Genomic DNA, 12988 nt, shown 5'->3' on the forward strand with positions numbered 1-12988 from the left:
TACACATTTGAATTTATACTTGATTTTAAAAATCTCGATTTTTATGATTTTTTATAGCTAGTTTTAGATTTATTTTTCAATCTTCACATTCATTCATTTGAGCTTCTATTTTTTCTTTCACACTATCTTCTTCGTAAATGAAAGTTATCTTATTAGATTTTTATAATTTAATTCTCTTGTTAAGCTTCACATAACACGTGCAATGCACGTAGTAACAAATTAGTTTAAACCAATAATGAATAACAAATATATTTTTCACCATAAAAAAAACGAGGACATGTATTTCTCTACTTAATATATTTAAATAAATAACAAATGAAATTAATACTAGAAATTGGGGACAAGTGAAAGTATATTAACTAAATTTGTACAAACTTGAAAGTATGAAGACTTAGATGATCTTTAAGACATTGAGTTGGTTATTATACTTGGTAGGTTAAAATAGCTTGTGTTTGAAGTATATATTATTTTAGTATGAGTTATAATACTATGTATTATGAGTACCGTCTATTGTAGTATGAATAGAAAATAGTTGAGGGAAACATGGTATGGGTAGGAAATAGTAAACACCGTAACAAAAGTGAGTTAAAAATAGTAATAATATGTAATTAATTGCAAGTTATAATAATTGAAAACACCAAAGACCAACAAAGAGTGAACTATAATAGTGGATCCCGCTCCTAAAATGTCATTTTAACCTAAAATGATTACATTATATAAATAAAAAAGTCAAGAGAGAATTTTGTTATATATACACACATATGTGTGTATATATGTGTATATATAAGAGAAATTTACAATGCATGGCAAATCCAAAATGTATAATTAGGGGCATGCCTTAAACATACGAAAAATTATAGATATGACAAAATTCTCAAATTTTCGCTTATTCCGTATTTCAGTTTTGCCCTTTTAACAAACCCACGTTTTTTTGTTATATCAGTAACTTATATACCACATGCTCTTCTTTTCTCTCTATCTTATAACATTAAGAAATATACTAAATTTGAAAGAAATTATATAATACAACTATTAAAATTAAATTCATAAAGAAGAACCACATGCAACGCACATGTAGAAAATCTAGTGCCAATCAACCGAGCCCTAGGTTTGAGAATAAGGTAGGTTATTGCAATCTCAGTGCCTTCTTAGATATTTCAAACCTATTCTATTGCAGACTAAAGGTAATATCCTGTGGTATAGTAGTAGTGTAGTAGTGTGGTAGTTGAGACTCCGCCCCTATCTCTTAAAGCAACATGCATCAATCCTCATCCATCACCTATTTGACCTTTTTGGGTGTATAGCTCAATATGGCATCTTTATAAGGTTATAATATGCTTTTCTATGTAATGTATAGAACATATACTGATGGTAGGACGGGTTAAAGGTGCTATGTGGGAGAAAATTTTGATTTCCCTTTTAGTAATCGGTTATAGGGTTATATAATATAGTTTTACATAAATTAAATTTATTTCTAATATTTGATTCCAAAATTTATCATTCAAAATATTCTCATGTGGATTTTATTGGTTTAAATTTGGTCATCTCTAATATTTTATTTATGAAGAATTGTTTTATTATTATTTTTTAAGAAAAATTATTTTGGTATTTTTTTTTTGTTTAATTAATAGCAACATTGTTCCCACACATTGGAGTTCTCATCTTGGTAATTTTTTTTATGCACGTCGATTCATTTCAGATAAGACTATTCCTTATAAGTTAAAGAAATTTGTCAATGTTTAATCAATTTAGAGGTTGGGAGAGACAAAGAAGGGAGTGACAGACGCTTTATATTTTATGCTTTTGTGTTTTTTTTTTTTTTTTTTTTTCATTTTCTAAATTTTGAAAATGCACACCAATCTATACTATTAGGAGGGGCAATAAGGGGAGAATTTTTATCTTCCCTTTTTGCCCTTATATCTCTTAAATTCATATTTTACCCTCACAATATCACACCTTTTGAATTCTCTTGGCATCAATTCATAAATACACATACCTTTACAAAATTGCATCACTTCATATAGGCACATTCCTTCACATCATAACTACAAAATTTTTTAAATAATAAATACAAAATTTTCTACTTTCATCTGGCCCCATCTCTTCATTTTTAGAATGTTATCGAATGAATTTTAGAATCAATTTTTCGTTCTCCATTTCATGATGGTCTCGATCCTCCTTATCTCAGTTGCATTTACTTTTTCCTGTGGGTTTCTATTGTCACCAACACTCAAGGCTCTCTAGTGAAGTATTCTCTAGATCAAGGTGATTTTTTTTTTTTTTTTTTTTGACAAGGGAGAATGTTTAATAAAAAAAGACTGACAAAAATAAAATACACTACTCAATTAATATCAAGAAGTGGTAGAAAGGAGAAGAGAAGTAATAGAAATTTGTTATGGTGGATTTTCTTTGAGATTTACTTGGTCATTGAGATATGATATCAGTATTTATGTATATAAATAGTTAGAGTAAATATATTTTATTAAATATATAGGTGTGAATCTCTAAATATATGTATTTGGTTAGGTATTTTTTTAAATCTTTCCTAAGTTTTTTCTTATTTCAGTACACATTCGGCACATCAATCTCCTCTCTTCCACTGTCATCGTCATGTCGCCGTTAATCTGGTCAGTACAAAATTAATTAATGTGAGAGGGAAGGGGATGCAATTTAAAATTTTAGGTAAGTATTCTTTTTTTCATTTAATTTTATGTTCATTTTTTATGTGAAAAATTTTCTATTTTTTCCCTCCCTCCATTTTGAAACGTTTGGAAAAACTACATATTTATTTTACACATAATTCCAATAAATTAAATATGTATTTCGTATTCATCCTCATTAGGGTTGACAACTGGGCCGGAGCGGGGTGGGGGATTCCCCATCTCATGATGGTATTTTCCCATCTCGTCCCGTCCCACCAATTGAAGGCAGGGAGGGGTTTCCGCTAGGAAACAGGTTCCTACCAATTGAAGGCGAGGACAGGGTTGGGAAACTAGGTCCCCGTGAGACCCATCCTCGTTTTTTAAAATATATATTATTATATAAATATTTATAACTAATATATTTTTAGGTATATATAATTATATATTATATATATTTATTTGCAAAATTATATATATATATTTAATCTTTTTATATGAATTTTAAGGAGATGACCGAGAGAAATTACAGTATGTATTTTTTTTTCTTTTTCAATTTGCAGTTGGTCAATTATTTAATATATAAAGTAGAATTTAGATTGAAAAGGAAGAGGCGGAAATAAACCATAATTGAATCTTTTAAGAAGAAATGAAAATGAGTTTGAATGGAGAAAGGAGGACAAATAAGAGATGTCAAAGTAAAGAATAAAATTCAAGAGGTCGGGTTAACCATGACGATTATTTTATGTTCATAAATATACCAATTGCAAATTGGCCTCACAGCAACAAAGGCATGAAATGTAAAGAATGCCACAATTTTATTTATTATTATATGTACGTTATTTGTGATAATATGAAACTTTTTAATTTTCAAATTGTCAAATGGATCTTTTCCTAATTGGAAAATTATTTAGTTTATTTTAATTCTTTTTTCTTTTGGTAGTGCATAATTATAATGAGTATCTTCTTTTTCAACTATAAGAAAGATTCATTTATAATGTTAATGCTGAGCATGTAGTCTTTGTTAGTTCGTGAAATTTTATATTATTGTTATTTTATTGTTTTAATTTAGATCTTTGATTGGATTTCTAATCTATTAAAATCTTAAATATCTTATTTACATATTTGACAAAATGTCTATTTGGTTTTTATATATTTGAATTTAACATTTTTTTTTTATTCAATTAGGTTAGGAGAACTACCCATGACAACAATATTCTCAAATTTACTCTAATAACAAAAGTTGTGCTATTTTTGTAGGAAGAAAATAAATTATGTTTAATCACATAAACATACTAACAAAACTGATAATTATCAAAATTTATGTTCCAAGTATTCCAAATATCAAAAAAAAAAAAAAAAAAACGTAGAACTCATTTTATATTGTTGTGAATTAACCCAAAACAAGACATATATAGTTTTGGTCATCAATTATTTTATTTTAATTATCATGTTAGATATTTGTTATTTAAACTTAATAAAATCTAAGTTCACTTGTTCTTGAAATTTCATGAACAAAATTGATGTTGTAAAAATTTTAGCCACGTGCATTATAAGTGTTTAAGAGCTGTGAGTTTAAAGGTTTATAATAATTTATTATTTATTCATTTTTTTTTATTAATCTCTTTTCAACTTCGTTATAGTTACACAATAATTCCTGCCTCTAAAAAAGAATTTAAAATCAACCCGATATCATTCCAATTCTACAAAAAGGAATAATTTTGGGTTTATATTAGCATAAAAAAATAATAATATTTTGGTATAAATTAACATTTGAAAAATTTGAAAACTGTGAGCGAAATCAAATACTCTATTTATAATCTTTTTTCAAGGAATAAATGGTTTATACAAAAATAGAAAAAATATATATATTTGTGAAGAGAATAATCAAATTATCTAATTAAAAATAAATAAAATATAAAAAAAAATATTAGTGCAATCAAATCATCCAAAAAATTAAATAAAGAACGATTATCACGATTTTTTCAAATATTAGTTTAAATAAAGTTTAAAATTAAGAAAACAATCAAGTCTAAAGTAATTAACTAAGAGACAATTATCATGAGATTTGTAACAAGTTAAAAAAAATATTTTTGTTTAGTTTAATATTTAAAACTAATAGGATAATCAAGTCCTCCAATAATTCTTTTAAAATAAGAAAGGATTATCATAATTTAAAAAAAAATGGTTTAAATCAAAGTTCGAAAATAAGAAAATAATCAAATAAATTGACTAAGCAACGGTTATCTCTAACCAGAGATTTTTCTTTATATGTCGAGAAGGATTATCATAATATTTTTCTGGCAAATGATCACAAATTTTTTAAAAATATATATCTTTAGTTTAGATAAAAGTTTGAAATTAAGGTATATTAAATAATTATTTTTTATTTACAAATGAAGATTTGGATTAGAGGTTATTAGTTTTTTAGTACAAATAGACTATGAATTCTAAAAATGAATCCTCACTACAAGAAAAAGAAGTTCTCCCGACGCCTAAATAGAGCGTCGGGAACGAAAAGATTACCGTCTCTCCCACCGTAGTTAAGGCCCGTCGGAGTTTCCAGAACTCCCGATGCCTAAAGGATCTGTCAGAGTTCCCCGAGGAACTCCTGACAATTAAAACATGGACTCCCGACAACCATTTGTTAAGCCATCGGGAGTTCTACCGACGCCCGGTGCAGTTATTAGCTGTGAAAGGGTCTAGTTAAAACCCGACCCCCTCCTTCTTCCCCATCTCCCATTTTTTCCCCATTTTCCCAAAACCCTAACCATCTTCTCCACTAACCAATGCCGCCTCCCATTTTCCGCCTTTCCCTCTCAAATTTTTCCCTCACCGCCCCTCCTTCTCCCATTTTCCTTATATCTTCTCCAACATTCTCCCTCCCTCTCCCCATTTTCCCATCTTTACACCTGCCGCCCATTTTCCCCATTTTTCCCATCCCATTTCCGCCCTCCCCGCGCCCTTTACTGTTGCCGCTTCTTTAACAATATTCACAAAAGAGTGTTTTCCACCAACTCCTCTCCCTCCCTTTCCCATTTTTCCTCCATTTTCCGCCGCTGCCACCGCTCCTCCCTTCGGTCAGCAACTCAATCAACTGCCCGCCGCCGTTCGTCTCCTTGCGTAATCTTCTCATTTATTTTATTCTTGTATATTTATTTAAATCATTATTCACATTTTTTTGTATAAATAATGCTCATTAAAAATGTGTTTCAATATTTTATTTGCTTTTGTTAATTTTTGAAATTGTTGTAAAAAATCATGTCCATTAAAATCATGCCCATTAAAATCTTCTCTGAATTTTTTTTTTGTACAAATCATGCCCATTATATCTCATCAATTTTGCATAATATTGTTTTTACAATTCTCTGAAATTGTTGAGAGTAATTTTATAACGAACATGTCATAATTCGTTAGAGATAAACATTATAAAATTCTTTTAAGTTTCAAGTTGATTATAACACTATGTTTATGTCTACAAAATGATATGATGTTGGTTATTTGGAGCCTAAGCATGCCTGATTAACATTTCGAACTTTCCTTGAAAGGATAAAGAAAATTAGTACATAGATGCTATTGCTATTTTTAGTATATAAACTTTTTATACTTATATGTTTGTCTAATAAATCTATAAATCTAAAAATATAAACTTAAATCTTTAAACCTCCAATTTGGTACTTAGTAGGTCCCTAACACATTTAATAGTTTAAAAAAAGTTTAAAGAATCTACTAGACATAAAACTAAATTTTGTGTCTAATAGAAAATTGAACTTTAAATTTTGTGTCCAATAGGCTTGTAAATTTTAGAAGATATTGAATAGATGAAATGCCTATATTAGACACAAAATTGAAAGCTTGGAGACGTACTAAATTTTGTGTGACCACTTCGAGAGTAAAGCGTTTCAGGTAGAATATTTGTGGCATGTATCATTTGCTTCATTTACTAATACATCACACTATTGACATATTTTTTTTCTTCAAATATAGGAAATGTCTGTGACGAATAGGAAAAATAGAGAGAAATTACTGTTCGATCACGTAGGTGGATCGAAGTCATTCCTGCAAATTCAGGCAGAGTTGCAGGTAAAGGAGGGTCGAGAAATAGGACGTGTTGGCCTATTTAGGGAAACACACTCTAAAGGTGGCAAGTTTGTGAACGAGGCAGCTGAAAATGCACATGTAACATTTTTTTTCTTTATTATCGTAGTTTTTTTTCACTTTTAACTTTAGTCGCTCGTTCTTACCATTTAATTATTATGTCTAGCATCAAATGTTGGAATAACAATCTAGCCTCACTCTAGAAGGTTCTCAACCACTAATAGGGGATGAAGTTTGTGAGACGGTTTTGGGTAGACAACCCGGATATTCAAAAGGCCTAGGTTGGGGCCCTAAGCCTAAGTCAAGAAGAAGTAGCATCTCATCAAGCTCTTCATCTACTCAAGGAATGGAGGCAGGAATGGAGGAATTGAGAGCGAATTTCCAACAGTCTCAGTCGAGGATTAAGGAACTTGAAGACGTTCAGAAAAAATGCAAAAGGATTACGTAAGACAAATGGAAGAAATGACAAAAATGATTGAAGACATGATACGATCACATAGAGGAGACCCATCAAATTAGGTATGATTACTACATTATTTAGTTGTCTAATATGTTGTTATCCTGTAGTTATGGTAGCAAAGTAGTTATGTTTTAAGTAGTTTTATGGTAGCAAAGTAGTTATGTCTCAAATAAATTAATAAAATAAAATATATAATAACTACTTTATTATATATATACTATATGTTATATCAAATATAACACATAGCCTATAGTTTTATATTGCATCAAATACAAAATAAACTATAGTTTTTTATTCTCTCTCAACTATACATGGCATTTAATATAAATCACATTTATATTAAATCCACTTATATTTAATATAAATGATATTTGGACCATATCCAAATATTTTATTCATCTTAATATAAATCATATTTATATTTAATTACATGAATCTCATTCATATACTTGGTAATTAAATCATATTCAAATTCCTCTCATATATAATATATCAAATATATTATAATTAATTATATCAAATATAATTAATTCTCCCAATTAATTTGAACACTTCAAATTAATCCAAAGATTAAATCCCTGTTGAGCTACAGTGGGAACATTATGGACGTGTAGATTGAAGCTCCAGCGATACTCGGATAATTAATTAAACTCTTTAATTAAATTACCCAACATACGTTAACTACCAGTCACTCCACTAAAGACCGATAACTGCACTATTTGCACTACAAATATATTTCTGTGTCTATTGGATATAACCAATCAACAGTGCAATGAATCTTCATAAATTGCTCGTAAGTATAGTTGGGCCAAAATACCGTTTTGTCTATGTAGTTACATCTAAGTACCACCGATGCCTCTAATGAATATAAGTCATAGTCCCACTATGACCAAGTCCTCTCGGGCCAGGAGAGGGTGTGGCCACTATGTTCAAGACTCGGAATCAGGCCTTAAGGGAGCAATTATCTACTTGCCTCTACATTAGGGAAGGAGTGAATTCCGTCTTGTGTAGTTAAGTTCCCAACTCCCTAGTCAGACGAATACCTAAAATGGAGGCTTGTTGAATTGGCAATCTGGCCACTCTCACCCATACAAATCAAATGATCGATTTCATGAGTAGGAGTTCACAATTCACTCAGGATTCAGGTTATGTCACCTATGGTCATCCTAGTGAAATGTAAATCTCTATTATTAACAGCATTATATAAAGAGACTAATCATTTTGTGATTCGGTCTTATACAAATTTTTTGTATAGGATATCCTCGCTCGCATATCTCCACATGAATGATTAGGATTAGATCATTTGTAGCACTTTACAACACTTGTAACACCTACAAAACGGGTCGTATCGTAGTGTCACCAGGATAATGTACCCAATCTTATCCATCTACTACAGACCATTTAGGTTATTATTTAAATAAGATCCACTTGTATGTCTCTGTTGGATCGATATGGCAACCCTAGAGGGGGTGAATAGAGTTTAATTAAACTTTTTTTCTAAATTAACCCAATTAAACTAATTAATACACTTTTTATAAATAATAAGAAAAATTCAATTTATGCAACAAATAAGATGACAAAAAGTGTGATAATTTAATTCTATCAAATTTTAGCAAATAAATAATAACAAACTAAAACATACAATAAATTGCTTAAATTAATTGCAAAAATAAAAAGGAAAGAGTTAGAGAAGAAGATGTCGTAATTTTTATAGTGGTTCGGTCAAACTCGACCTACTCCACTCCCCAAGCGCCTCTTGGGAATTTGAATAAAATCTTTCCAACTCTTTCCATGGATTAGAGCCCAACCATTACACCACCGCTCCTTTTACAGGTTCAAGAGCAAACCCGATCCTTTCCATGGTTTAGGATCAAACCGTTACAAATGTTGGAATTTTTGAAGAACACAATACAACTCTCACTAGAGTGGATTTACAAGTTTAAGCACTCAACAAATTTATTCTCATAATACAATAACACTCTCTCAAGATAAGATGAAAAGAAAAAAAATTGGGAACTTAGAGAGAGCAACAATGGAAACTTTTGAGTTTTGGATGATTATAAAATGTAAAATTTGTTAGTTCAAAATTTGGAGAGGAAGATGATTTATATAGAGATGGAAAAATTTTTAGAAACCACAATTAATTTGGACTATTGGATTTTGGAAAAGAAAAATCAATGGTGGTGATTTTAAACTAAACTAGTCGTTATACAAACAAAATATAATATTAAATTCCTTTTCTTTTGAAATTCATTTTCTTTTTAAAATTAATCCAAAAAATAAAAAAGCATACCATGTGTCAAAAACTAGCGTCAGATACAAAAATAAAATAATATTAAATTCATTTTCCTTTTAATTCATTTTTTTTAAATTCATTCTTTTTTAAAGTCATCCAAAAATAATTAAAAAAATATACCATGTGTAAAAAACTAGCCGTTAGATACAAACATAAAATAATATTAAATTTCTTTTCCTTTTAAATTTCTTTTAAATTTCATTTTTTTTAAATCAATCCAAAAATCAAAAGTCCATCATATGTTAGTCTCTTAATGATCCACCATTCAACCAATATGCTGCCACATGTCTACATGCAAATGGTTGGTTATGCCACGTCATCCACCACGGTATTTTCTCTATAGACTTGTTTCGGTCATATCGTCTTCGTTTTAGCTCTGATTTGAGTGATTCAAGAGGTGTTGGAATCGTTGTTCTGAGCTCTACGCTATGGACATATTAAAATACTAAAATTTTCAGTAATTAAAACTTGAGTTTGTTATCATCAAAACATTGCTTAATTAATTAATTAAAATTAATTAATTTGAGATTAAGGGTCAAAAAGCCAATAGTCTCTACATACTTATTTAAATTACATGAAATAACTTCGAATCTTAGTTTATTGGATTGAGTATATGCTTATAAAATAACACTTATTTTATTAACAACAATATGTTTATACATAGTTTACAAACTACGAGATTACAAGGTGATTTAGGACATCATTTCTAATTGCATGCATGTAACAAATCTATCTAATTTACCTTTCCAGGTAGGTTCCTAGGTAGGGGTGCGACGTTTCCATCGATTTAAGTACCCCAGCCTAGCCAAAGCCCGCCTTAAACAAAAGGTCCCTTATAGATCTATTTGTTACATATTTAATCTTTTATTAGGAATCAATTTAATACTATTAAACTGATTTAAAGGATTAAACTTACATTTCTAATCTCATTAGAAATGTGATCTTAGGTCTATCTCAATCAAATTTTAAAACAATTTTAAAAAATGATTATAGCCTAAGGTTTGCATTGAACTCTTTATTATTGATTTTAGTTCAATTTCATTTATTATAACAATTATAAGTAAATGAAACAATTAAAACCAACCATTGCATGATAGACATACATAAGTCATTTATAACATTTATAAATTAACCTACGGTAATGTCATGCTTCATGCAATGTTCATTCATTACTAATATAAGATTTATATAACTAAGTAATGAACCATGCTATAGCATACATCCCATACAACCATTCAACCATATATTATAACACTTATAATATAAATGATGCATGGATATACTATAATGCATGGATTCATTTACTATAACTCTTATATTATATGATGCATGAGCATGCTTTATGTAATTTAAATCATGCATATTAGTATATTATAACACTTATAATATAAAATGATGCACGAAAATAAATGCATAACCTATGTTGGATTTTAATTAAACTATATGGCATACATTATGACATATAATATAAAACATACATCACATTTATATTTAAACTAAAAGTTGATGGACCGGGATAGAACCTCTCAAAAAGGAAATAAAAGGCTAACTATTACAAAAAATGAGTCAACCAATTTGGAACAAGTGAAATGGGTTTTGAATCGCTCGAACTGAACACCTTGTAGTGGATCGTGTAGCAAACCTACCATGCGTCAAGCAGCTATGCGTCGAGCATGAAGTACTAAGAAATTGTGTAGCTAATGACTATGTGATGAGCATGATAGTCGCATAGATCGTGTAGCACATAAGTATGCGTCGAGTATCCAAATACTGCACGATCGCTCAACCTATGAAATCATGTAGCCAATCTAACACGATCGTGTAGCAAACTCTACACGATCGTGTAGCATTAGCTATGCGATCATTTAGCAAATGCTACACGATCGCATAACAAATGCTACCTAATCATTTAGCTCTAGCTACACAATCTGGAACCTTTGTTTCGTCTTCTCCATCAAAACTACAAACTGCAACCCTTCTTTGAAGCCTCACGAGCACTCAAACTTTATAAATTTACAGACTCGATTGCAAGAATAATGCCCAAAAACACAAGGGCTCTTACAAAGCAAATTTGTAAAAAAACAAAAAGCCTTAAACCAAGAGTTCTATCCCGAAACATCCATTAACAAAGCCATCCAAAAACATTTGTCACATAAATAGAATATAGATCATAAAACCCACTAGTACTGTAAACGATTCAATACAAGAATGGAATTTGGAATCAGAAACCTACAACCTGGCTCTGATACCAATTGAAGGAACTCGTATAAGGAGAACCTTTAGTGGAAGCGGATCGACCAAATTCCATAATTTATCGAATACAAAATTTACAGTAAACATACAAATAGATATGCATTTAAATTAAATTTACAGCATGCCGTTACAAGAAAAGAGTTCAAGATAAGGGATGTTTTACTTTTGGTAGAAGTAGAACCAACCTTAACTGTAGCCTTAACCAATGAAAATATCTTCACTACATGCCTCTGTTGACATTGTCCGTTCGAATGTTTACTTGAATGGAGCCATCTATTTGTTGGGAAAAGAAAAATAAAAAATAAAAAGTATGTTGTATATGCTCTTGATGTTGAAATTGAACAAATTGAATAGAGTGTTATTTTGCAAGTATGCCTCATCTTTGAGGAGGGTAGCATTGTCACACCCCGCCCCAGACCACCCTTTTAGCCTAGAGAAGGGTATGACTGCAAGTAGTTATCAACCTTTAGGCTGACACTTACTGCCTAAAAACTCCTGCAGAATAACTCTGATACCAAATAAAAATTATATGCAACGGGACGGCTGTAGGCCTACAATTTATTAACTTAGAAACTTAATATGTTTAGAGTATTTACAACATTAGATTTACAAGTCCCAAAACCCGCAATCCCTAGTCCCTATATGAACAATAGTAACATGTGTACAATATTAACAGTAACCACCTAGCAAACGGTTACAAGTCTTTTCGTCCTTTAGTGGCAGAGCAGATACTGAGCTATTTTCACAGGATTTGATCACTACCTGTGGGGGGAGGGGGGGGAGGGGGGGACAAAAACATTTGAAAATAGGGTGAGCTTACGCCCAGTGAGTGATCGAGAAAACATAGTAAATTCTCATGCATAATTTCAGAAGATAGTTTTATCTGAATTATAATTTAATGCAGCATAAACAATTTCCAAGCATAAATTATATAAAGCGGTTTTAAACATAAAACAGTAAAATCATTTCTCAAATCAAAGTACTGTATAACTGGTAAAATAATCCCAATACCGACTACTAGTCTAGAGAGAACCATTTTGCTCAATCTCTGACTTTATTCACCTGTGGCCACATTAGGTACTACTGCTCAGATACCTTCTCCTTGTACTTCAGTATTGAGCTACTAGGATACCTTCTCTAATGTACTTCAGTATTCCGTTGGCTTGGTATCTTCTCAACGTACTTCAGTACCAATAGATACCTTCTCCTTGTATTTCAGTATCTAGTTGGGTGGATGCATTC

The sequence above is a fragment of the Benincasa hispida genome, chromosome 2 (assembly GCF_009727055.1).
Source record: "Benincasa hispida cultivar B227 chromosome 2, ASM972705v1, whole genome shotgun sequence".
Classification (NCBI taxonomy): Eukaryota; Viridiplantae; Streptophyta; class Magnoliopsida; order Cucurbitales; family Cucurbitaceae; genus Benincasa; species Benincasa hispida.